The 24,185-nt window shown below is 46.6% G+C and overlaps 1 protein-coding gene across 3 annotated transcripts in view; it reads right to left on the bottom strand.

Moving 5' to 3' along the window:
* Positions 1-23,004, bottom strand: part of RAI14 (retinoic acid induced 14) — a 144,483-nt gene extending 121,479 nt beyond the window's left edge. The window contains exon 1 of one of the 3 annotated variants that reach the window (XM_013052040.2): positions 22,930-23,004. The gene's annotated coding sequence lies outside the window, so the exon portion shown is untranslated. Of the gene's footprint in view, positions 1-21,087; positions 21,218-21,551; positions 21,668-22,929 lie in introns of those variants that run through there. The other 2 variants (XM_004738048.3, XM_045079458.1) reach the window with 2 other exon arrangements.
* Between the last annotated feature and the right edge of the window lie 1,181 nt (positions 23,005-24,185).

Below are 24,185 nucleotides of genomic sequence, written 5' to 3'. Positions count from 1 at the left end.
GCTGTGCACCAGCCTAACCAGGATAGCACAAACCGAGGGCGAAGGGTCACACATATATGGGAAAAGTTGTAAGGACTCTTATTCCAAGAATAAAACACATCTACCCACTGCGCAGAAATATTAGTTTACTAATATTTGCCTGCTGAATCCAGAAGAAATCACTGGAGCCACCTGGGTAGCTCAGTTAAGCATCTGACTATTGATTTCAGCCAGAGGAGCAGAATAAAGATCAGTTCATGATCTCAGGGTCATGAGACTGTGGCCCACATTGGGGGGGGGGGTGTTCATGCTCAGCAGGAGTCTGCTTGGAGATTCTCCCCCTCTGCCCCTCCCCCTGCTCACATGCTCTCTAAAATAAATAAATAAATAAAATCTTTAAAAAGAAAAAAAAACCTAGTAATTCCTGGAAACATGGCTTCCATCGCTGGTCACCAGTTATCATGTGACATCAAGTCAACTGGTGAGGATAGAACAGGGCAGAGATGCACAACCCTGTTGCCCTCTCACCTGAAAGCCAACATCCAACGAATGAGGTTTATTAACCCATTTTCCCTTCAAAAATAATGTAGCTCTCAATCAAAGCTAAGCATGAGCAACCTCTATCAGCTATAATTCTAGCCTATATCAAAAAACCTTGATATTAACCTGTACAGCTTTATCATGAAGGTTAGATTTTTTTGAGTATTAAAAATAACTTACAACAAATATAGGGTTTCCTTTGGGGAGATGCTGAATCTATTGTTATGGCTTCACAACCTGGGAACATACCAAAACTATTCAACTGTACACTCAAGTGGGTTAAGTGAAAACGTGAATTGTATCTCAACAAAGCATGCTTGCGTACACACGCGCTCTCGCTCTCTCTCTCTCTCTCTCTCTCGTATACACACACACACATACAGATATGATCTCCACTACCTTCCCTCATCCTTAGCCTTATGAAAATTCCAGGTTAGAAATTTCTGGACCAAACTAAAAAAGAACTTCAAAGGAACAAAGGTTAGCAAGCAATGCCCTTAATGCTAAAATGTGTTTGCCCCTAGATTTTCTTTATTTAGCTATTTCCCTACCATAACCCACCCAAAATGAAGTGGTCAGAAAGCTCCTCTATCTTCAAGTTACGCCCACCCCCACGCACCCCCAGGCACCCCCACCTAGGACCCACGGATTATTCCATAAGGCAACACAGCCAATTCTGTCAGCCCGGGAGAGTCCTCTTGGAAGAGCCAGGTATTCTGATTGCATAATCAGAAGTAGGGCTTGGAAATCTTTTTTTTTCTTTTTTTTTTAATCTCCTCAGGTGATTTGGATGTTCAGCTAGACTGGGGAGACACTGTTCTAGACCCAGGGAAAGTAGACCTGTAACGGACACTTTGACTAGAGACGTGGTTCCAGGAGGTAGGAGAGATCATTATTGTCAAGCCTCAGATGTGTTTGAATCTGTCACAATCCTGGGGTGTGCAGCAGTCGGGAACGGAGGTCGGGGGGACGGGAGCCCTCCACACTGGAAATCTCGGAGAGCACCAAGCTGGCTCCCCATGGCCACTGGGCGCACTATGAACGCACAAAGGCAAATGGCAGCTGCACGCAGGGGCCCGTTTTCTCGCATCACAAGGACACACCAGGTGCAAGGGCAGTGGTGTATGGTCAATCCCTGGGACTCACTGGGGCAGCCAGAGGAGCAGAATAAAGAACAACGTCTTCTGCCTGCGGACTCCTTCCATCGCGGAATGTGGAGAGGCTTCTACAGCAACACGGTAACACTGACCCAAGCTAAGCCTCCAAGATTGGCTTCAGGGTATGGTTTGGTTTTTTGAGAAAATTCAGACTCACCCTCCAAAGCACTGAATAAAACCTTGAACAAATGTAAGGAACTAAAATTAAAATACTTCTCGGCTGGCCGGCACCTACCTCTTCCCCCTCAAGTGCTTGTTTCCTCAGACAATAATCTCTCTGCAACAAAGAAGGAATTTCGACCAAAAGCTGTATAAACACTCCATCCTCTCAGTCTGGCAAAACAAACACATTCTATAAAAGGTCTCTCCGGGTCAACTTTCCCCAGAAATTGACCTTGACAACACACACAGCACCTCATCCCAGCCAAATGGTTCCCAGGGTCAGAAGCTGCTTGAAGTCTCTGCCTGTGCCTACCACTCTCCACAGCTTCGGAATAAAGAACATCAAATGGGAACCAGAAGCCAGTAAGTACTGTTCCCCCTCACCTGACTTCTTCCACAGCAGATACGTGCTTATCCCGGTAAGACGGAATTTTAAACACACATTTAGGTTATGAGAGCACTCAGAAGGATTCAAAGCCCACCAAGGATATGACATCTCGTAATTCGGGTGTCAAATACTGCAGGAATTCAAAGAGTGGAAATCTTCAAGGGCCAGGAAAAAATCAGAGATGTCTTCGTAACATGGCCTTAAAGGAAACTCAGGGTTTGGGCAAGCTGATGAGGAGAGGGTATCTTGTCTAAGCTTTCCCACAAAAGACATGTCCATCTCAGATTTGCGACAGTCAGACACCGGTCCAATCTCGTTAAGCAGTCCTATAAGCTTCTCTGGGGGCGACAGGGGGGCGTTGAGTAGATGTAGTGGGAATCATGGCATGGCAGGGTCCTTCCAAAGAAAGATCTTCTCCCAATCTCCACATACTCCGACCCTTTTACAACCTGGATATGAATGAGGGGTTCAAGACTCCCATTATCAGCTTTCCACAAATTTGAAAATGTACATCTCAGGCTGCTTATTTACTTTGGGATGGAGGATTTTTAGGGTAGGATTTTCATTTTGCTTATACTCTGTCACCGGCCGTCAGCGTACAATCATATTCATGAATGAATATGTAGAACAAAGATACAGGTTAGGCACCTGAATAGCCATTACACTTCACTCCTTTGACCTCGGCAAAGCCCTCTTTGGTCCCAGATGCACTGGATTAGTGGCACTTGGATCTGAGTGAAGGCAACAGGATTAGATTTCACCACTACACAGAACGATAAGTTGAAAAAAGAAAAGAAGAGAAAAAAGAACATTTGGTCAATGAAGTCTTGCCAAGCTGCCCCTTTTTAAACCATCCTGCCTGCCCTCCTCTCCTGGGCTACACTCCTCACACAGCAGCCTCCCAACCACAGACCTTAGCCCAGAGAACCGCCCATTTTGAATAATGGAATGTGACAGTCAACTGAGAACAAGGACCATCAGACAGAACTTCCTGGGGCAAGTTCTCAGGATAGAGATTTTATCAGCCTCATAGGAGAGCCCAAGGGGCAGGCCAAGGTTCCTCCCAAACCAACACGCCCATCCTCCCCCCCCTTCTGTTACTTGGCCTGAGATTCTACCACTTCTACTCAAAGAGCTGCTCAATAAGGAAAAAGTCCATCCTAAATCGGTGCAACCCTTCAACTCCAACTTCAGCAAGACTCTCCACAGTCAACCCTCAAGTTCACGACGGCTGAACAAGTCAACGGTCAATGAACGAATGGATACTCAGTGCTAAACTGGAAACATGAAGATACAGAAGAGATTTCCTTCCAAAGTAAGCAGCCAGGACCAGATGCAGATTTTCAAAGGATTTCGCTCAAAAACTGGTAACAGAAAGGGTCAGAGTGTGTGGAGACTGGGGAGGATCTCCCCCACCATGCCCAACTTCTCCCCTCCAATTCACCCCCCTAACCCTGGGAGTTACACAAGGCCTGATAGCAAGATGCCAGGAGAAAGTGAGGAGAGAGATCTTCTTATGGTGGGGAGCATTCTGCAATGTATACAAATACTGAATCATTACACCACACACCCAAAACCAATATGAGGTAAATCAATTATACCTCAATTTAAAAAAAAAAAAAAAAGGTACTTTGCAGTTGAAATTGCAGAATTTTTTAAAATTGAAGTCCTAGATTTCATCCAGAGGCAAGGGACATACTACCTTTAAAGAATAAAATTCAGAGTGGGGTATTAAAGAAAGCTGCTTTAGGATTACATCTTAGGATGTGGCGCCTGGGTGGCTCAGTGGATTAAAGCCTCTGCTTTTGGCTCACGTCGTGATCCCAGGGTCCTGGGATCAAGCCCTGTGTTGGGCTCTCTACTCAGTGGGGAGCCTGCTTCCCTCTCTCTCTCTCTGCCTGCCTCTCTGCCTACTTGTGATCTCTGTCTGTCAAATAAATAAATAAAAATCTTTAAAAAAATAGGATTATATCTTCGGAGGCTTATCTATTCAGCAAACCAGATACTTACCAATAAATAAAGGAATGTGTAAAACACGCAAATTCTACCTGGCATTAAATACGGCCCGGGTGATTTTATAGATGTCATCGTTTTTATGAACTAAGGTTCAGGCTTGTTAAAAGAGTGCCCAGATGATAAGAAAGGGAAAAGTTTAGGGGGAAAAAGACATAAGCAATAGTTTCATTTTGGCAGTGAATCCTTTCTAAAATGCACTAATATCTCACTTTTTCCCAAGAAAATGAATGACCACATTCAATTCTAAAATTGTAAATGTCATTCAGATACCATATCATAATAGTCATGTGGTAAAACTCTCTTGAGAGCGTTAATCTCCCCCAATGTAGTCACAACTTGCCTGTATCTAGAGGAGGACGTTTCTCCAGAGACACAAATACATCATTCTTCTTTAAAAATCACACCTGCTGTCAACCAAAACCGATCTAGGTGCGTGAATGAGTTGGGTCAGTGGCACCGAGGCAGAGTCGGCCAGGACTCTGGCAACATGACTGTCTAGTTGGTCAAATCTGCTACTCACGTGCTCCGGGAAGCCCACCCAAGGAAAAGCCCCAAAGTTACCTCAAGCCCTAAATCCACCCAATTTAAAAAGCACAGGCTGAATCAACACTAACTACTTCTGGAATACAAAAATCATGCTAGGGCAAAAAGACTCCACCGGATTATCCCTCACGTTGAGATTATTTTTAGATCTCTCAAATGCCCTTTCTTTTCCATGTTCCTAAATCTTTGGTGTTGACGTCAACAGCACCATCTAAACATATGACTGTTCATCTTTCCAGAGAAAAGGCTGCGCTGCACTGCATTCGCTAATCATCAACCCCAAGCGGTAAGGCACACGTTATGCACCTTAGCTTCTTCCTTCCAGTCTGTGCCTGGGGCTTCAACCATCTGGAAACCCAAAAGAACTGATCAAGTTTAAGAATACAGGTCCAATCCTCAAACGGTACTGGTAAAAATAGAAAACGTGGAAAGCCAGAAGTCACTGTGGCAAGCAGTTTGGCAGTTTCTTACGAAGTTAAATATAAAGTTATCACACAACCCTGCAATTCTACTCCTCCTTGATCTCGCCAAGAGGAATGAAAACATATGTCCGCACAAAGTTGTACACCAATGGTGACAGCAGCGGTATTCGTGCTTAGGAAGAGGTGGGAGCTACTCAAAGAGCCACCAGCTAGGTAAATAAACTGTGGCCTTCCAACAGGATGGAATGCTAGCCAGTGCTCAAAAGGAATGAAACATCAGCACGCCTTGCAACACGGATGGAACTTAAAACCCTGTGCTAAGGGAAAGTCACCCATAAAAGATCACATGTTGTGAGATTCCATTTGTAGGACGGGGTCTAAAAAAGGCAACTTTATAGAGACCAAGTAGATTAGGATCGTCTGGAAGTGGGAACAGCGGTTGCCGATGGGCATGAGGGATCTCACTGCGGGGAGGGAAGCAGTTTCAAACGGGATTGTGGTAATGACTATACAACTATACGATTCCAAAAATGATTAAACTGTGGACTGAAACTGGTAAATTTTATGAAATACACTCATGCGGTCTTTTAAATGTCAAAGACAAAAAGTGAGAAGGAGGGCCATCTGTAAACTTAAAGAGTGAAAAATCCTTAGAGGAATTGAGAGGGTAGCTTTCATCCATGGTTATATTTAATTTGTGTTTTTACTCTAGAAAGACTTACTTGTCAAACATTGACTTACCGCCTGTTTCATTGGTTTCGAAATGGGGAGGACTCGGACTCTCCACATTCTGGAATGCTGAAAATGTCATTATAGTGATCCCAATGGCTCTGTTGAGCGAGCCGAATTTCTATACCCATTACATCCAGTGCCTCAAATACTTCTCAGAATATAGATTATGTGAACTCCAGGGGCCTCGGCGCAGGAGTAGAGGGTAGATGGAGAGCACAGAATTATTTCTGCTGCCCCAACTATCATGTCTGAACACTGCTTCAATATCATGCATTCAAAATTCCATGCTTCAGCAGCTCTTTCTGCCCACAGGTCCCATCCCTGTGGTTTCGTTAAAAACAAAACAAAACAACAACAACAACAACAACAAAAAACCCTTTGGCATCAAAAAGCATGTTCCTCATCTCTCGTCCAACAGAGAGGGGGTGTCTGCTCGCTCGAAGGCAAGGCTCTTCATTCCCTTTGACAGAAGGGTGTCACCTTGCGTGCTGCAGTGGGCCTACAACCCCAGTGCCCAACCTTCTCCTGAGAACTGCACCCCACTTCTGCAGAAACACTGTCCCTCCGGCCAGGCTATATTCTGGCCATAGCTGTCCCCCGAGCGATGGGAATGGGTCCTCAGTACTGGGAGACCCCCCAACCCGGGATTTTTAGGAGGGAAGATGAAGGGGAAAGGGGAGGGAAAGAAGAGGGAAGAAGAGGAAGGAGGAAGGGAAGGGAGAAAAAGAACCAAGGAGGCTCCCTGATTCCAGGGATCCCTGAGGTCTGGCAGCGGCCATCCCCTTTAAGCACAGGATCTGGGGTCCCATGAGCCAAGACACTCCCCTTCTAGCCCAAGCTGAGTGTCTGTCACTTGCCATCTAAGAGGAGAGACAAACCCTTCTCACCTCCTGGATCTTGCTCAGGCTGGCATCCCAGATGCCCCAGGCAAAGGGGGCCTAGAACTTCAACAGCCTCTGGTGACCTGTACCTCTATCTGTTCAGTTCATTTCTGATCAGGAGCTAAATTCTCTTCAGGGACGTACAGAAGGGCTGAACACAACAGATGACCTACCACATGTCCCCCCTCGAGCCCCTTGGTAAAGAAGAGCATTTTTATCATTCATTTGGCCATCAGGTGCTCCCTGCTCTGTTCTGCCTCAGGCAGCAGGCCCCCACCCACCCCTACCCGATGCACTCCCGCCACCCTTCACCTCTGCTGTAGCAGTCACCCCCAGAAGACCTCTGCAGGGGCCCAGGGTGGATCTTCAGGGCTATGTCCATTCTGAGAGCATGTTGCTCTTTGACCCTCCTACAGGAACCAGCCCACAAGGGAAAGGATCACCCTGACCTGCGAATACATAGCATTAAAACTATTTTAAAGCCCTCACGAAATAAAAAGCCACTGTACCAGCTGGGTCCAAGAGGGACCCCACGCTGCTAACGAGGTGGACCTTACCCCCTCTGCTCCCCAGGGGTCCTGGCTCCACAGAACTGAGGGTAGACCCGGGAGGGAGACAAGGAAGCTGCTCACCGAGCTGAGGCTAAGGATGAGTAAGAAAACAGTAGACAATGAGGAAGCTGCCCTGGGGTAAGGGCTGCAGGGCTGGGGCTCAGCTGGACCAGGAGGCCTCAGGTCCAAAGATAATCCCCAGGCAGTTAATCCTTGAATACCAAAGATCTGGCAGGCAAACACCCTGTCACTCACCCTAATGTAGTCTAAACAGGACACCTGCGAGTGGCTGGATGGAGGGCCCTACCCCAGGGGCTGTGCCCGCCTGGATCTGCCACACTTCGACACCGTCAAGGGACATGGGAAAGCCCTTGCAATCTTTTTTCATCAGCAGCCCCAGCCTGCTCCACGCCTGTGCCATATGGGACCGGGCGGGACGGGGGGGGGGGGGGGTAGCTAGCACCACCTGCCTAGTGAAGGCTGAATGCAATACCCTGGACCTTTTATCTTTCAATGTCCAACCACTTTCTGTGTTTAGGGATAAGAAACAAACAGCATTAACATGGAAGATGGGAATGCTTCCATGAAAAAGAACAAGGATTAAACATGTCCCCCCATGCCCTACACGTCCGCAGAGCCACGTACTTTGTACCTGATGCTAGGAAGGTTTACAGAAGGAAAATGTCGTGGCTGTGCAAGAACTTGCAATTTAAGGAGAAAAATAAGAAACCTATACTGTCTTACTTGCTCATAGGCCCTGAAAAGCAACTATAGGCCAAGGACATAGGGATGGAGAATTGTGGCTCATACCCAAACCCACCTACAAGAGAAAGGTCTATGCAGATCAGTGCCCTTGCACAAAAGCAGAGAGATACAGATTTGTCAGCCCAAAACACAAATGTCCACGTGTAATCAGTTTTTGATAAAGCTATTCTGTTTCTCTAAAGAAATGCTAGAAGCTAAGGACAAAATCCCAGGTAACGGGTAAAGACTCCGGGAAGCTTCAGTGTGTTTTCTGGGGCATCCCCGGGGTCAGATGTTACTAGGGTCAGAGGAACCACAAAAGGACATATTGTTTCAATCAGTGCCATCTGAATGAGCCTAGTGCAAACTGGTGTACTTGCTAAGTGGAAAACACAACGGATTTCCCAGACTTACTCTGGAAAGAGACTGTCGACTCTATCATTAAGAAGTTTTACACCAAATACATATTGAGAATGTTCTGGATACACTGGGTATCCAGTGTATCCAGTGTACACTGGGTAAAATCACATATTTCACTACAATTCATTTCATTTGTTTCTTTTGCTGTGAGAAAGCTGAAGATGGCCCGTGTGGCTTGTCCCTGTGGCTTGCTCCTATTGCTCTCAGCCTGTGAGGACTGAGTCTTCCTTCCAAGGCCATGATGGCAGCAAGCACTTAGCACTAAGACAGCACTTGGTGTCCTACAAACAAGGCAGGCAGAAAATGAAGCAGAAAATGTATGTTACCATGTTGTCATGCTCAACGTGCTTTTAATTTCATAAAATCTCCAACTCAGATCTAGTAAATACTCCACGTTCTGACTTTAAAAGATTCATTCTGCCACGTGGAGAAGGAAGGGTGAACCAACGGTGTCATGTCACTCGAGACTGATGGACTTCTGGCAAACTCAATGAGTACACGGCTCCAACGGTCCAGAAAAGAGGTCTAGATTTTTCTCTAGCAACAGCTGGACGCTTTTGCAGAGCACTTCCCAGGGGATTTAACTCACTCATCATTTCTTTCTGAGGGCCACGGTCTTCACTGGAACAGAGCTTTATTGCTCTGTGCCTGGATTAGGACAGACACCAGACAAGTTGTCTGGAGAGACTGAAGAACTTGGGTTTTTTGGTGGTTGTTGTTTTTGAGGATTTTATTTGACAGATGAGAAAGAAAGAGAGCACAAGCAGTGGGAGCAACAGATGGAGAGAGAGAAGCAGACCCCCTGCAGAGCAGGGAGCCTGACATGGGGTTCGATCCCAGGACCCTGGGGGATCATGGCCTGAGCCAAAGGCATTTGCTTAACCAACTGAGCCACCCAGGTGCCCCGAGATCGAGGAACTTGTTAATATAATTGGGAATAAGACCGGTCACTACAAAAGGAAAAATACCTTCATCTTTTCCACATTACCTGGTGATGTAATAATAGAAGGGCTAGATGAAGGGGTTAGGATACAGGGACATATTGTAAATGAAACAGAAGATGCTAGGCAGGTGTGTTTTTGTGACAGGGCAACCCGTCCTCATTGCTGTGGGTTACAAGGGCCCTTATAATCCTACTGGTTAGTCTCTCAGCACTTCTGTAAAGGCAGGCAGATAAGGAATGTGCTAACACCAGGAGGCAGAATAACAGCCACAAGAACTCTCTTTTACTTAAATGATGACTGCAAAATTTTTTCACTTCACAATTTTTTTTTTTTTTTGCTATTTCATTATGAATGAGTCTTTACTTATTTAATGCTTCTACCCTTAGGAATTAGATGCTATTGTCATTATTGCTGGTTTCCAGATTAGGAGACTGCAGCCCAGAAAGTTTATTTGGCTAAAACGGCACAATTCATAAACGGAGGCTGGATTTCAACTCCGCTTCTGAGCCCAAAATTCCGCTTCTGAGCCCAAGACACTGGGCTGCCTATTAAATGCAACATTAGTAACAGGAAAAAATATACAGTGGAAAAAAGACAGTCTCTTCAATAAATGGTGCTGGGAAAACTGGACAACTATATGTAGAAGAATGAAACTCAACCATTCTCTTACACCGTACACAAAGATAAACTCAAAATGGAAAAAAGACCTCAACGTGAGACAGGAATCCATCAGAATCCTAGAGGAGAATATAGGCAGTAACCTCTTCGATATCAGCCACAGAAACTTCTTTCAAGATATGTCTCCAAAGGCAAAGGAAACAAAAGCGAAAATGAACTTTTGGGACTTCATCAAAATCAAAAGCTTCTGCACAGCAAAGGAAACAGCCAACAAAACAAAGAGGCAACCCATGGAATGGGAGAAGATATTTGCAAATGACAGTACAGACAAAAGGTTGATATCCAGGATCTATAAAGAACTTCTCAAACTCAACACACACAAACCAGATAATCGTATCAAAAAGTGGGCAGAAGACATGAACAGACAATTCTCCAATGAAGACATACAAATGGCTACCAGACACATGAAAAAATGTTCATCATCACTAGCCATCAGGGAGATTCAAATTAAAACCACATTGAGATATCACCTTACACCAGTTAGAATGGCCAAAATTAGCAAGACCGGAAACAACATGTGTTGGAGAGGATGTGGAGAAAGGGGAACCCTCTTACACTGTTGGTGAGAATGCAAGTTGGTGCAGCCACTTTGGAGAACAGTGTGGAGATTCCTCAAGAAATTAAAAATAGAGCTTCCCTATGACCCTGCAATTGCACTACTGGGTATTTACCCCAAAGATACAGATGTCGTGAAAAGAAGGGCCATCTGTACCCCAATGTTTATAGCAGCAATGGCCATGGTCGCCAACTGTGGAAAGAACCAAGATGCCCTTCAACAGACGAATGGGTAAGGAAGATGTGGTCCATGTACACTATGGAGTACTATGCCTCCATCAGAAAGGACAAATACCCAACTTTTGTAGCAACATGGACAGGACTGGAAGAGATTATGCTGAGTGAAATAAGTCAAGCAGAGAGTCAATTATCATATGGTTTCACTTATTTGTGGAGCATAACAAATAGCATGGAGGACAAGGGGAGATAGAGAGGAGAAGGGAGTTGAGGGAAATAGGAAGGGAGGTGAACCATGAGAGACTGTGGACTCTGAAAAACAATCTGAGGGTTTTGAAGGGGCGGGGGCTGGGAGGTTGGGGGAACCAGGTGGTGGGTATTGTAGAGGGCACGGATTGCATAGAGCAGTGGGTGTGGTGCAAAAACAATGAATACTGTTACACTGAAAATAAATTCTTAAAAAATAAAATAAATAAATAAAAATGGAAAAAAAAAGCAACACTAGTAAAAATAACAATTAAAAAAAAATGTTGAGCCAAGGGACAACCTTTTTACTACTTAAAAATTTAGTTGCCTTTAAAGATGGAACAGTTCTCCGATCTGCGGCTGGCACTCGCAAAGCTCCTTCTAAGAAGTCTGAATGGATTGCCTTGAAAAAGGCATTCTTCTGGCTGTTGGCCCTCATACACATACCCCTGCCTCATTCCAGGGGAGGGTAGCATTTTTATTCCTTTGTCCTTTTCATTTGCAGAGCTTACCCGTGACAAGTACACTTAAGGAACTCACCAGTCAAAAAAGTCCTTTTCCATACAGCTTTCCTAAAGACACCAAGTCAGTAACAGACAAAATGTAAAAATGATTACAGACCAGCGAAATGGCTATTTTTAAACTCAGCTGAGCTGGTCAGCTACAGCTTTGGGTGGAGGTTTCCCTGGTTTGGCAACAATCTGGAAAAGCAGAACTTCTAGATACTTAGATGCTTCTCTAGGATTAGGTCATTTCTGCTCCTTAAGAAATTATTCTAATATCCTGTACAACAGCTCTTGCCAAGCTACACAGAAATGAAATATGGCAATTCTTCAAAATTAAAAGCACCAATATAATAAAGCCAGAATCCTACCACCCATCAGCCAGCCAGCCAGGAAGGAGGCAGGGAGTACAGGTGCTATTTCTTCGGAAAGCCAAAGCCAGGAGCAGCCGGGGCCAGCCGCCGGCTGCCGCCCCAGGCCGATGCTGAGATCTGCAGGAGAGGCTGAGCAGTCCGCTCTGTCTCCCTCTGCCACCTTGGATATAAACACCCACTTGCCATGTAATGGGAATCAAATGCGCTTTGTTCCAAGGGGGATGCACTTAAAATAATCAGGGGTTGTTTCAAGAAGAGGAAGAAAGCAAGCTTGTCGCCAAACAAGACACAAACGGTAACACAGCCATCGACAGATGGGCCGGGAGACAGGCGGGGGATAGGAGGCATTTTGAGGAGATTTCTCTTTCTGGCTTCCGGAGGCTCTGGAGGAAAGGGATAGAAAAAGTAAACAAACGGCACACCAAACATGGTGTAAAGTAGCACAGCACAGAAAGAATCTAATTAGGGAGGATGTGGTCAAGATTGCTGAATGGATGTCTCTAGGATGTTAGCAGCAGAAATGAGTTTTTCCTTTAAAAGATGTCCTAGGGAATCCCAAATGGTATATGGAGATTGGTTATAGCTTCTCTGCCTATATTTTAAATAGTTTTTCCAATTTAAAAAAAGCTCCTAGGAAAGAAATGTGAAACTTTTTTTTTTTTAATCAGGGGAGAGAGAGGATATAGCTCCTTGCCCTGCCCCAAATCTAAGTCTACAAAAACGAAGATCCAAGAAGGTTCTGAGAGCCCTGAAAGCAACTTGCTCCCATGATGAATGTGGACTGGGTGAGCCTGAAAGGAAATCCGGCTGGAGAGAACCGTAAGCTCCTCGCCCCCACCCAAGGTGGCTCATGCAGGACCTCAGGGCCCTGGCCTGTTTTTTAATGTTGGCTGCCTTTTTCTGGGGGCAGGGTGGGGGGGAGCACTCCACTGTCCATGAGCCTTTGCCTCACCAGTTCCTGCATCTTCTGGGTGGCTGGGAAGAGACCACTCCAAGCCGTGAAATGACTACAGGTCATGATCATCCATGGCCGGTTAGTGCTCTTTCATTTTTGAAAAACGATCCATCACCAGCATGTCAACTTTCATAGAAGGAGATGGTCAAATTACATGAGCAGTCTTGTCCAATTAAGAGACGCAGCACAGACACTAACTCACTGACAAAGCCTGACAAATATTTGTTCATGGGATTCTCGCTCAGCAGTTATGCTAAGGGACTGGGTTCTGGTCCCTTCATATCCCTGCTCAATGCCATCTGCCGGATCTGGGATTCCCCACTGGTCTCCAACCCAGCTTATCCAAATATATACCAGTCTTCTTCACAGAGATCAACCAGAAAACCAGAATTAGCTACACAGAGGACTCCCAAGGTCATGGTCTGCATCAGAGAAAGATAGAAAAGGACATTTAGAAGCTCTGTGCCCTAAGCAGCCAGAATGAAGATTTATCTGGCTCTGCCTCTTACTGTGTAACTTTCTAAGGGGTCATTTCTCTTCCCTAGGCCTCAGTCCAGCTATGAAATGAGTTCCCCCATCACTAACACTCTGCCTTACTATAGTGCAATGCCAATGTGTTAGCCTGGTTCAGACGATAAGCTCCAGGACGGCAGATTATCATCACCCTTCACCCACGGATCTTCCAACACTGTTTCCATCAACAGGGATTGTGCACAGGAAATGGGACAATGAGTAAGACCAGCCTGGACCCCCAGAAGCGGGCAACCTAGGAGCACAGTGCAGAGCAGAGAAGGTGCTCAATGCATTGAACAGACTGGTTTAATTGCATCACTTGCCCAGTTAACAGGCAGGTATGTGTATCCCTTTGGGCCCAATTTCTGACTGAAGAGACGGAGGAGATCACCTCCAGTGGACTGTGACTGACGGAGCTCCCTGTGCGTGGCTAACAATGGCAGGACCTCCTTCCAGTGTCTGCTACTTTCCATGGAAGAATTTTCTCTGGAAGAGCAGGCTTCCAGCTGAGGGTCAACTTCCCAACTAGGAAACGTGGCCCTGTCTCCCTCCGGTTTCTTGGAGGCAGCTCCATCAAGCTGGGAGGCCAAGATGAGCAGAACAGAGCATGCTGGGAAGATTTCCTCCACCAGACAGACCCCAGATTTATCCTGGGAGCTTAGGAGTATTGTTAGGCAGAGCCCCGGGATGTCTTCATTCCCCACTACAACAGCCAGGAAAGAAACTATTGCCACAGGAAAGCAGAAGACAGTGGAGGCCCAACCCCTAGACCAAGAAACAGGTTGTCCTTGGGGTGAGAAACTCAAGACCCATACTTAGAATTCATCAGATCTCTGTGAAACAGTCAGACTACCCATCCCCACAGGACTTCTGAACGCCATTCTGTTGCATCCAGTAGAAATGGTTCCTAAAACCGGTCAGTGGTATGTCAGTGGGTCGGCAGTGACTGGTTTTCCAACTGAGGTTATAATTCTGTTCACTCATGTAAAACAGGTTATCAGATATGGGGATCATCCCCATATGGTGACACGTGACAGAAAACAGACCCCTAGTGATTGTACTGCTCATGCTTAAGACATGTAAAGGTAAACAGCATACATTTAATAAGATTTTCTAAGTCTTTTCATAGATCTTGGGCTTTTAATCTGGAGAGTCCAAAGAGGTTGGTAAATGGGCTTGTAACACAGGGAGTTCTGTGCTCTTGAAACTGACAAAGACTATGAATGTATAGCATCACTGCATATGAGCAAATTTCTCCCTAGGAAAAACGGTCCAAAACCTGTTGTCAGTTTTGCAAGTGTCCACCTTTGATCCAAAAACATTAGAAATCACTGCTAGATGGCCTTCCCCGGTTTGCAAAATGGACTCCTCTTGGAGGAAAACACTTCACTCTGTGCTGCCCTAGAGCGAAAGGAAGCCGCTCAGCCTTGTACTCCTCACCAGTGAGCTCTGCCAGAGTTTCTTTTTGGGCTGAGTTTCTATCCCTGCAGCCAGCAAAAAGAACTGGACAGATGTAGTGAACAGATTCTAGTAGATTGCTGCTATGGCTTTTTTTTTTGGTCACTTAGCATTTTAAAAAGAAAAAAATAAAACATTCTGGATTCAACAGAATTCATCTAGAAACCATAAAAGAAAAAAGCAAAGAGAAGCCTGACTTTGTTCCTTGCCAATCACAATACCTAACAGGAATAAGAAAAGTTGAGTTGCATAAAAAAGTAAATAAATGATTGTGAGGGAAATGGATACAATAGAAGAATTGCTTATGTTAGGTTACTTGGTAATAAACTTCTGTCTTCACTAAGTGTCTACTTAAGGAAAAAAAAGAAAAAATGTGTTTTCATCCACTGTACAAGTGACCTTCTTGGACCACAAGCTTTTCTCACAATCAGATTCTGATCATTAGAAGGAGATGAACAAATCATGAGCAACTCCAAAGGCTTCCCCTTGCCCAGGGGTGACCACTGGTCATGGTATTTATACAGCATGTCACTGTATACCCAGTGAACACCATTTCCTACAGAAGAAACTGAACCAGATAGCAGGTCCGGTTAGACCAGGTGACCCACCACCCATACCCTGCTGGAGAAGCAGTCAAAACACAACATGCAGACTCATCCTAAGGGGAGATAACTAAGCCTTAGAGAGGTGAAATGTCTTTACTTTGGGAAAGAGGAGACCTACGTCTTCTGAACTTCAACCTGCATCTTGCTAACTACCTCCATGCCTCTCCTCTGCCATTGGATCATTAAATTCTAGACTAGGACAGCTAAATATCTGAAGACCTCCAGGGGAAGCTTTATGACCCGTGTGTGTGTGTGTGTGTGTGTGTGTGTGTAAGTCAATAAACGTTAATCACTTCCTATGTGACAGATACTCTACTGGACACATGGAACACAAAGCTGAAGAATGAAGCAGACTTCCCTCCTTCAAAGAGAAGAAGTTGTTTTGAAACATATAGTTAAGTCTGTAAAGTTACTTATTAAAATACTGACTAAAGGGTGGACTTGGCTTCTGCTCAGATCCTGATCTCAAGGGCTGGAGATCCAGCCCCACCTGGCCCCTGCCTTTGGTGTGGAATCTGCTAGGGTTAGAGAAACCCTCTCCCTCTGCTCCTCCCTGCCCCGCCCCCCTGCACTCACATAGGCATGCTCTCCTATTAATGTTAAAAAATAAAATAAAATATTAAATGTACTGAAACCCATCAATGAGTCTGATGTCAAAGACTAGCTTTCTGTTCACTGCAGATGGCTGGAGTTGAGAAATTGATGGCTGATTAACAATCCTTCTCTTTCATTAAACCACCTGTACTTTTCAGTTCATGGGTAGTGATAAACCAAGAACAAGATAAATCATGTAGCATCTTGACAATAAATAATTGTAAGCTTACAATTTTTAGCTTAAAGTTTAACCCTCTCTCGGTCCAAAACAAACTGATTTCTTTCAATATAATTTTATTACAAAGGATACAATGGTTGTACTTTTATACACTAGTGATTTTTTTTAAAAGGATACCATCAGTATCATATACCCATATATTTCATAGGGAAAAGAAACCTGGCTCCTTTTCCCTATCCACCCACTTAAAATACACCCGAGAGGCCTTTGATATATTTAGCTTTGTTTTGTCAACTCCTATATTCATCACGCAAGGTACAGAAAACTCAGTTGGCTTCTAGCAAAATAACACAACACTAGAACAGTGAATGTTTTCAGTAACAGCAGTTAAGGATTTTATGACGTGACAATTTTTTAAATATTCCTAGGGACCCTACTGTATACTGGTTGCTTCTTATCTTCAGATTAAGATCATCTTCCCACCCCACTCGCCCCCCCAAAAGACCTCACTATGAATGTACAGTCAGCAAAGATGAGTATACCCCATACAAACAGTTCAGAGAAGTATGCTCTCTAGTCCTAGAAATTCAGGGTGGTTGGCATTACTTGAGACCACTGTGGGACTGTCTGGGCAGATGCCGTGTGGAATGCAGACAGTCTTCCACATTTAAAATGTTGGAAAGCGAAGTTATCGAGAAGAGGAAAGATGGGTGTGCTTCCAAGCGTCGTGTTACTTATGGTATCTTCTGAATTCAGGTGGCAGCAAGTGTTGGCAGGAAAAATGGACAAGAACTTTGTAGGATAAACCACATCTAAAATGAAGTGCTTTCTTTATAAGATGTTCTGTCTCTTATCCTGATGGCACCAGTAAATACGACCTCTTAGGGGGACCCCCTTACACCTGTGGGGCCGCCTGCACCATGGAGGATTTCCCAAAATGTACTGAAAGAGAAATTCTAAGTAGAAAAACACACAAAGAGCATTATATTCATTCGTACATCTGAGGAACTCCTGTTTGTCAACATGGCCCTAGGCACAAGAACTATGGCAGTGAACAAGAGAGACAGAGTTCCCGTCTTCGCTGAGTTTCTATTCTACTAAGGAGACTAATACAGATCAAAATATACAGCAAGCTAGAAGGTGTTAGGTGCCATGGAGAGGTCGGGGGAGAAAACAGAAGAGGGGCGGGGAGTGCTGGAAGAGGCAGCTAATGGGACAGACACTTGAGTAAAGCCCAGGGGGACTGAGGGACACAGCCATGGAGATGATCTAGGGGCAGAGTGGTCCAGACAGTAGGACAGCAAACCCAAGGGCTGAGGCAAGAATGTGCCTGGAAACTTGAAGAAATAATGAGGAAGCAAGAGTGTTTAAATGCCTTAAATTGCTTCCAAATTAAAGGGTTACAATTTGGGGCAAAATGTCAACACACTTCATAAACTCTCCGAGTAAGCTTTCACAAAGGCATGTCTCTGCTCTAACTAATGTCACCAAGCTTGACAAAATGAAAAAGAGAGGGCTGAATGAGTGATCTGAGGTTATGCTGCTAGCGATGCCTGAGAAAACACTTGGGAACAAGTATCCCAAACTCAGCACCACAGTCCACCTCATGCTTCACCTTTACCATTAAGAGGCACTTTTCTTACTCAAGAAAATATAAATTGTGAAAACAAAACAAAATAATCTGACTAACACTCTTAGAGCTAAAAAAAAAAAAAAAAAGGTCAAATTCACTTTTTTCATTCAACAGGTAAGCAAGAGAGACCCTATGTACACCCTACATTTTTGTTGAGGAATGAAACAATAAACACTGCATTACCTAGACCCCACCTGCCAGCAATGAATGGGATAGGTGTAGAACAAACAGATCTCTGATGTTTGTAATAGCATTGTTACCCTAAAAAATAAAAAAATAAATAAAATTTTTAAAAACGGAAAACAGATCGACTGCCTCAACTGTCCTTAGCAGAAAAAGTGTAACAGTGAAAACTTGGAAATCTTCTAATTTTCTCTTGGCAAAGGAATTCATATACTAGGATTTATTCATACACTGGAATTCTCTGTAGCCCCTAAAACAAATTAAGAGCTACATGCGCCTCAATACAGTGACAAATTTAAAAATGCAAGCAATATATAGAGAGGGAATTATGCCTTTTACTTAGAATATGAAATACACAAGCTCGCAGATATTGCTTATGAATAGAGAATATACTAAAGTACCAAAACATGTTTGGAAACTGTGCACTAACTTCACTTTAGAGGTCACCTGGGAACGGAGGAAGAGGAGGAGGGATTGGAAAAAAAATTTCAGTTGTGGTTTACTTTTATTAAGGGAGATATGAAGCAAATATGGAGCTATTAGCAACTTTTTTTAATTGGCTATTAGCAACTCTTAAACACAAGTAGTGTCTATTATGCATGTGTGAAATAGTTCATATTCATTTTCATTCTGAAAGGAAAAAGGAAGAGACAAATTTTCTCCATCAATTCCATTAACTGCAAGCCACGTTTCCTTAACCTCAGTTTCTCCACCTGTAAAATGGAGGTGATGCAAGGCGTACCTGCCTGGAAGAGGCTTTTGGAGATAGCGCCTCAATGACAGGGGCACTACCATGGCCCAGCATCCACTCACTCTATTCAATTTCACAAAGAGTAATGAGATTTTTCACAACAGGGTTACACCCCCCCCCCCCGCCAAAGCCATAAAACAAGTCTAAGGCATGTAAATGCTACAATAAATTAATGAAGCCTTTCCAACCAGGGCCTGGCAGAATGACTCCCTCAAACAAGAGTGGCACGAAGGGCCATTCTGCCATCACCTCTGCGAGAGAATACAGCACTGACATTCACAAGTGCATCCATGGAGTCGGCTTCAAGAGGCGTGCCCCTTGGGCACGCAAAGAGATCTAGAAATCTGCCATGAAGGAGGTGGGAACTCCAGATGTGCTCATGGACCCCAGGCTCAACAAAGCTGCCTGGGCCAAAGGAATAAGGAATATCCCATACCACATCCATCTGTGGTTGTCCCAAAAAAAGGATACGAGAATGGGGATTCACCAAACAAGCTGTACACGCTGGTTACCTGTGCACCTCTCCTCACTTCCAAAAATCTACAGACAGTTCAGGTGAATGAGAACTAATCGCTGATTGTCAAATAGAGGTATAGAACAAAACAAAACAAAACAAAAAAATTAGTGAAGCATTTCAATGAATGGAGATGAAAAAACCCAGGATCCCCCAGCACAGGACTACCTCTCCCAATTCGTGTTGCACAAGCACTGGTTAAAAATCATAAGAACTGGATAAACTTCCTCACTTTAAAGTCTATGCTCTTACAAAAGCCCAAGGGGGAAAAAAAGACACCGGTTAGGCATCATTAAGAACAGAGATCAGATTACATCCATCAGCAATAAAACTCCCAGCCACACCTGTGAACAGGTGGAAGCCAGAGCAATCAAAACCCAGCCTCCCTGTGATACACCAGGTCTTCTCCAACTTAGTTCAAACCACAAGGTGAGGCTCTCCTCTCTAGATGAGCTTCTGCTGAGCCCGACCGATGGACAAACCAGCTCCTCCCCTTCGGGCCCTTACAGTTCGGAAATCACGTTCTCCAGAAAACTGGCAACCGTTCCCTATCCCAGCCAGCTTGGTAGTCTCCTCTCCCAGAAGGAAAACGGAGACCCAAGCAAATCACCTGTGCGCCTGCGGCCGCGAGAACCCGCTGGTCGTGGTGCGCGGCCTTGAACCCCAGATGCGCCCTGACTGCTGGAAATAAAGTTGCACGGACCCGGGTTCCTTGGAGCGGCGCCAGCCTGGACCTATAGCCCAGGCTCCAGCCCCTGGGAGGCCACTTGTAACTCCTCCCTTTCTCACTGGTTTCCATCTGTCCCGTCAGTCGGCTGCCTTCCTGGGCTTTGAGCCCCCTCCACAAAAGGGGAGTGTGAGGTCCAAACGCAAAGGAGAGCGTGTACCAGGGGGCAGCAGGAGAACCCTAAAAACTGCAGAAACTAAAGCACGGTCACAACCTGCCTGAGCCGGCAGCTAAGGGAAGGTGAGATGGAGAAGATACCCACCCACCTGGGCAGAGGCTGGGGTAGATGGCTGGCGGGCGGATTCCCCTCTCCCGAAGTCCCAGCTGCCCCGAGTCGGCCCCAACTCCAGCATCCCGCCCCCCTCCTCGAAAATGCGGAGGGGAAAAGGATACGAAGAGCGAGGGGGCACTAGCAGGCCCGCACCCCCGGGCCCGCCGAAGGGCTCCCCAGAGTCAGAAAAGGAACAATAGCAGACCCTCGGTCGCCGGATCCACCCGGAGTCTCCGGCTTGCGCCTCCCTCCCCAGCTCCTCCAAGTTCTGCGCGGAGGCGGCTCGAGCCCAAAAGCGCGGCGGCGGGAGGGGGGCGGCGCGGGGCGGGCCAGGCAGGTAGGACCCGGGGCTGACTCCGCGCCCCCCAGCACCCGGGCCGGGCTGGCCATTCATTCCCGCCCGCGCTCCCGCCGCCGGCCCGCGAGTGGCGGGGGTCGGGCAGGAGAAAAGCCCGCTCCCAACTTGGCCCGGTCTTCCCTCCGACTCGGGTCCCCACAGCCTCCCCGCCCTCCGCAGACAGTCGGCGGCCGGCGGCAGACAAGGGAGCGGTGGCGGGACCCTCGCTGCCAGCCCGCTAAGCCGCTCCAGCGCCCGGCGCGCCGCCCCTCGCCGCGCCCCAGACACAAAGGCGGGGCGGCGAGCCGGGACCCCGCTCCGGGGAGCCTCCCCGACTCTCGGCGCCGCGCACTCACCCCATCGAGGCGGACGCTCCGGGGACCCGCCGGCTGCGCCACTCCGCCCGCCGCTTCCCCAGGAAAACGCGGCCGCCGGGCTCGCTTCCTGCTCGGCTTCCTGCGCCTCGGTCCCTCCTCCTCCCCCCGCTGCGGGGGTCAGTGGGCGCCGCGGCTCCCGGGCTGGGCGGGCGGGGCGGGGGCAGCGGCAGCACCACCACGTGGCCGCCCGGCGCCGGCCCCCGCCGACCTGGATCCCGCGGGAGCGAGGAGGGAGGTGCTCGCCTCTCCCCTCCCCTTCCACCCCGCGCGGCCCCAAATTCCGCGAGTCAGGTGACCCGGCCCCGCGGCCCGGCCGGGACCTGCGGGAAGTGCTGGCGGCCGCCGCCGCCCCTGCGCCCGCACGCCCCGGGCGTTCCTGGCTGACTTCTAGTCTCCCGGGCTCGGGGACCTTTGCCCGCGGCTGTGCTCCAGCATCATCACACCTGAAGTCCGTGGGCAGCGCCCGCGCTCGAACCCCAGGGCTTGGGACCGGTGCGATCCCGAAGACTGTTCCTCTCTGGGCAACTTCCAAAGTCGTCTGTGGTCGTCGGGGTGTTTTATAAAAAGGCACGGATCCGAGCGCCTTCTTCACCAGCCAGATCGGTTATGCTTTCCGGAATTACCGAACAGAAAGTAAAGCAGATTCCGCTCCTTCTCCGGACGGACCGAACGGTCGGGTGGAGGGACCGCTAGCACTCATCAGGTGGCAGGGAAAGCGCCCGCGTGAAGCTGGGAGACATCTACCGCGGGGCGAGAGGCACGGGTGGGGCCGCCCCCCGAAGTCGCGTCTGGGATGCGGGCGGGGAAGGCCTTACCCGCCGCCGCACCCCAGGCTCCCCGCGGCGTCTCCCTCTTCTCAGCCCACTAAAACCGGCGTTTGAATCTTAATGGACTCCTCCCGTGATTTCCAAGGATTTCAAAATTTCCAACCTACTCTTTTAATGTGGGACGGCTTTTCGATTCGTTCTAGTCAGGCTAACCAGCTCTGGCTTAGAAAGTCCTTATTCACCAAAGCCCCTCCCTTCTCCGGGTTAGCTCTGCATCCTTACCCAGGGCAGGAAGCCTTTTACAATAAATGACAAGAGTCTTTTGGTGGGATCCAGAGTTAAGTCAGTTGAACTTAAGAAAGGAAGGAAGGGAGGGAGGGAAAAGAAAGAAAGAAATCTGTTCCAATGGAAGTGAAATTCACCCTAACAGTTGAGTGTCTAAGGTCTTGGTTGCATCTTGATGGTCTCCTCCTTAGAATTTCTTTGTCTCCTCCCTTCCCAAGGGAACAACCTGTCTTAGCTTTAACAGGTTAATTCTCAAACACGGAGCAAAAGCTCTGTAACTGTGAACTGTGAAGGAACCCTAGCATGGTCTTTCCTAAATCATACATCAGAGATTCTTTTGAAAAGTGATGAATAGCCCATTTCGAGCAAAGCAGACAGATTGCCCTGTCCTTTATGCCTCTGGAATAAAATGACACTCTAAAAAGAAATGTGAACTGCCAAACTTCTGGTTTGTTTGATGCTGGCCATTTCTACCACACAGTTTTTTACTATAGTTGATATTAATGCTGAGACACTGAGGGTGAACGAATATGGTTACTTGTGTGTTTTCTGTTCTGAGCTCAGTCTCCAAGCACCGACAGTCTCCAAGCAGGTACAGGGTTCACCATGCTCTCTTTGAAAGTGAACATGTACGTATTTATAGGAACACCTGACTAGTTGGAGGAATTTAGTATCAAGCAACATTAAACAATAATTCTTTTTTTCTTTTTTTTTTTTTGCTATTACATTGCCACCGTGCCCTGTCCTGGCCACTTACCTCGGAACTTACCTGCCTGTGTCGGCTCTGTGGCTCTCGGTGGTGGCTTTTGTGCTTATTCTCCTTGATTTATAATCCCACCCTTAGACATCAGCAAGTCCAACTCTGGGTGTGGGGTTGCTGTGGAGGGAAGGACTCTTACAGTTAGGCTGATATGCCAAGATTCTTTTCCAAATCCCTCCTTCCCTGAAACTCAAACATCTCCTTCACATGAAGTTGTGCCACCTGCCAGAAGACTTGATGGTCAGCTACAGGACTGAACACAGTCTTCTCATAGATTTGGTTTGCTTTTTCCCCAGGCCTTTTAGAAATGCTAACTCATTCAGGATACATTGAACACATCCTTTAACAGAGACTAGGCCCACGAAAAAAGGTTTGAGAGAAGGCAACAGGAATGAAATGATAATCTAAACTGCAAAGAGAGTTGTTAAACCATTCTTGGGAGGAACAGCATGTTGTATTTTAATAGGTGAACTGCCGTCAAACCAAGGTAATAAGAACAAAGCGACCATGTTTCCTGCTCCCTCTTATATTAACTTGCCTTTTAAGCTTCACCAAGTGTTTGAACCTCTCCTGGTCCCATTTTCCCAATCAGTAAAAAAACAGCATTGAACTACATGGCTTCTGAGAATTTTTTTCAGCTTTAACATCCTAAGCCCATTCTCTTAATCTGAGGAGCCATCGCCAACAGTATTGTCTTTACATTCTATGGCAAAGCATCCTTCTCTAATTGCTCTAACAGGTCAATCTTCTCATAGCTACAAGATTGTAAAAATCCTGCCATCCAGGATTTAGCAGGACCCATTGAAAGGAATTGATTGCTAGAACCAAATTTTCATTTTTGAAATTAAAAAAATATCACAACCCGGGCACCTGGGTGGCTCAGTTGGTTGGGCGACTGCCTTCGGCTCGGGTCATGATCTTGGGGTCCCCGGATCGGGTCCCACATCAGGCCCTCCGCTCATCAGGGAGCCGGCTTCTCCCTCTGCTCCTTGCCCCTTTCATGCTCGCTCTCTCTCTCTCAAATAAATAAAATCTTTAGAAAAAAAAAATCACGTCCCTCTTTCTTGCTGCTCCATCCCTTATCTTTTTTGTCTCTCCCCACATTAGGAATTTCTTAAGTCTGGGGAACCAGGGCTCAGACGAGTTGCAATATAAGAAAATGTCCCTAACAGAGGAAATAGAGGTAGGTACCACTCCAGAGCCAAAAAGTAACCCTTTGCTTTACTTGGCTTTTGGTCAGGATCTGACTGCACTTCTGGGTCTCG

Source organism: Mustela putorius, unplaced genomic scaffold (assembly GCF_011764305.1).
Source record: "Mustela putorius furo isolate JIRA1106 unplaced genomic scaffold, ASM1176430v1.1 tig00000407_pilon_pilon_pilon, whole genome shotgun sequence".
NCBI classification, from domain to species: Eukaryota; Metazoa; Chordata; class Mammalia; order Carnivora; family Mustelidae; genus Mustela; species Mustela putorius.
Note: the sequence above shows the minus strand (reverse complement) of the source record. Positions and strands in the feature narration are given on the sequence as shown.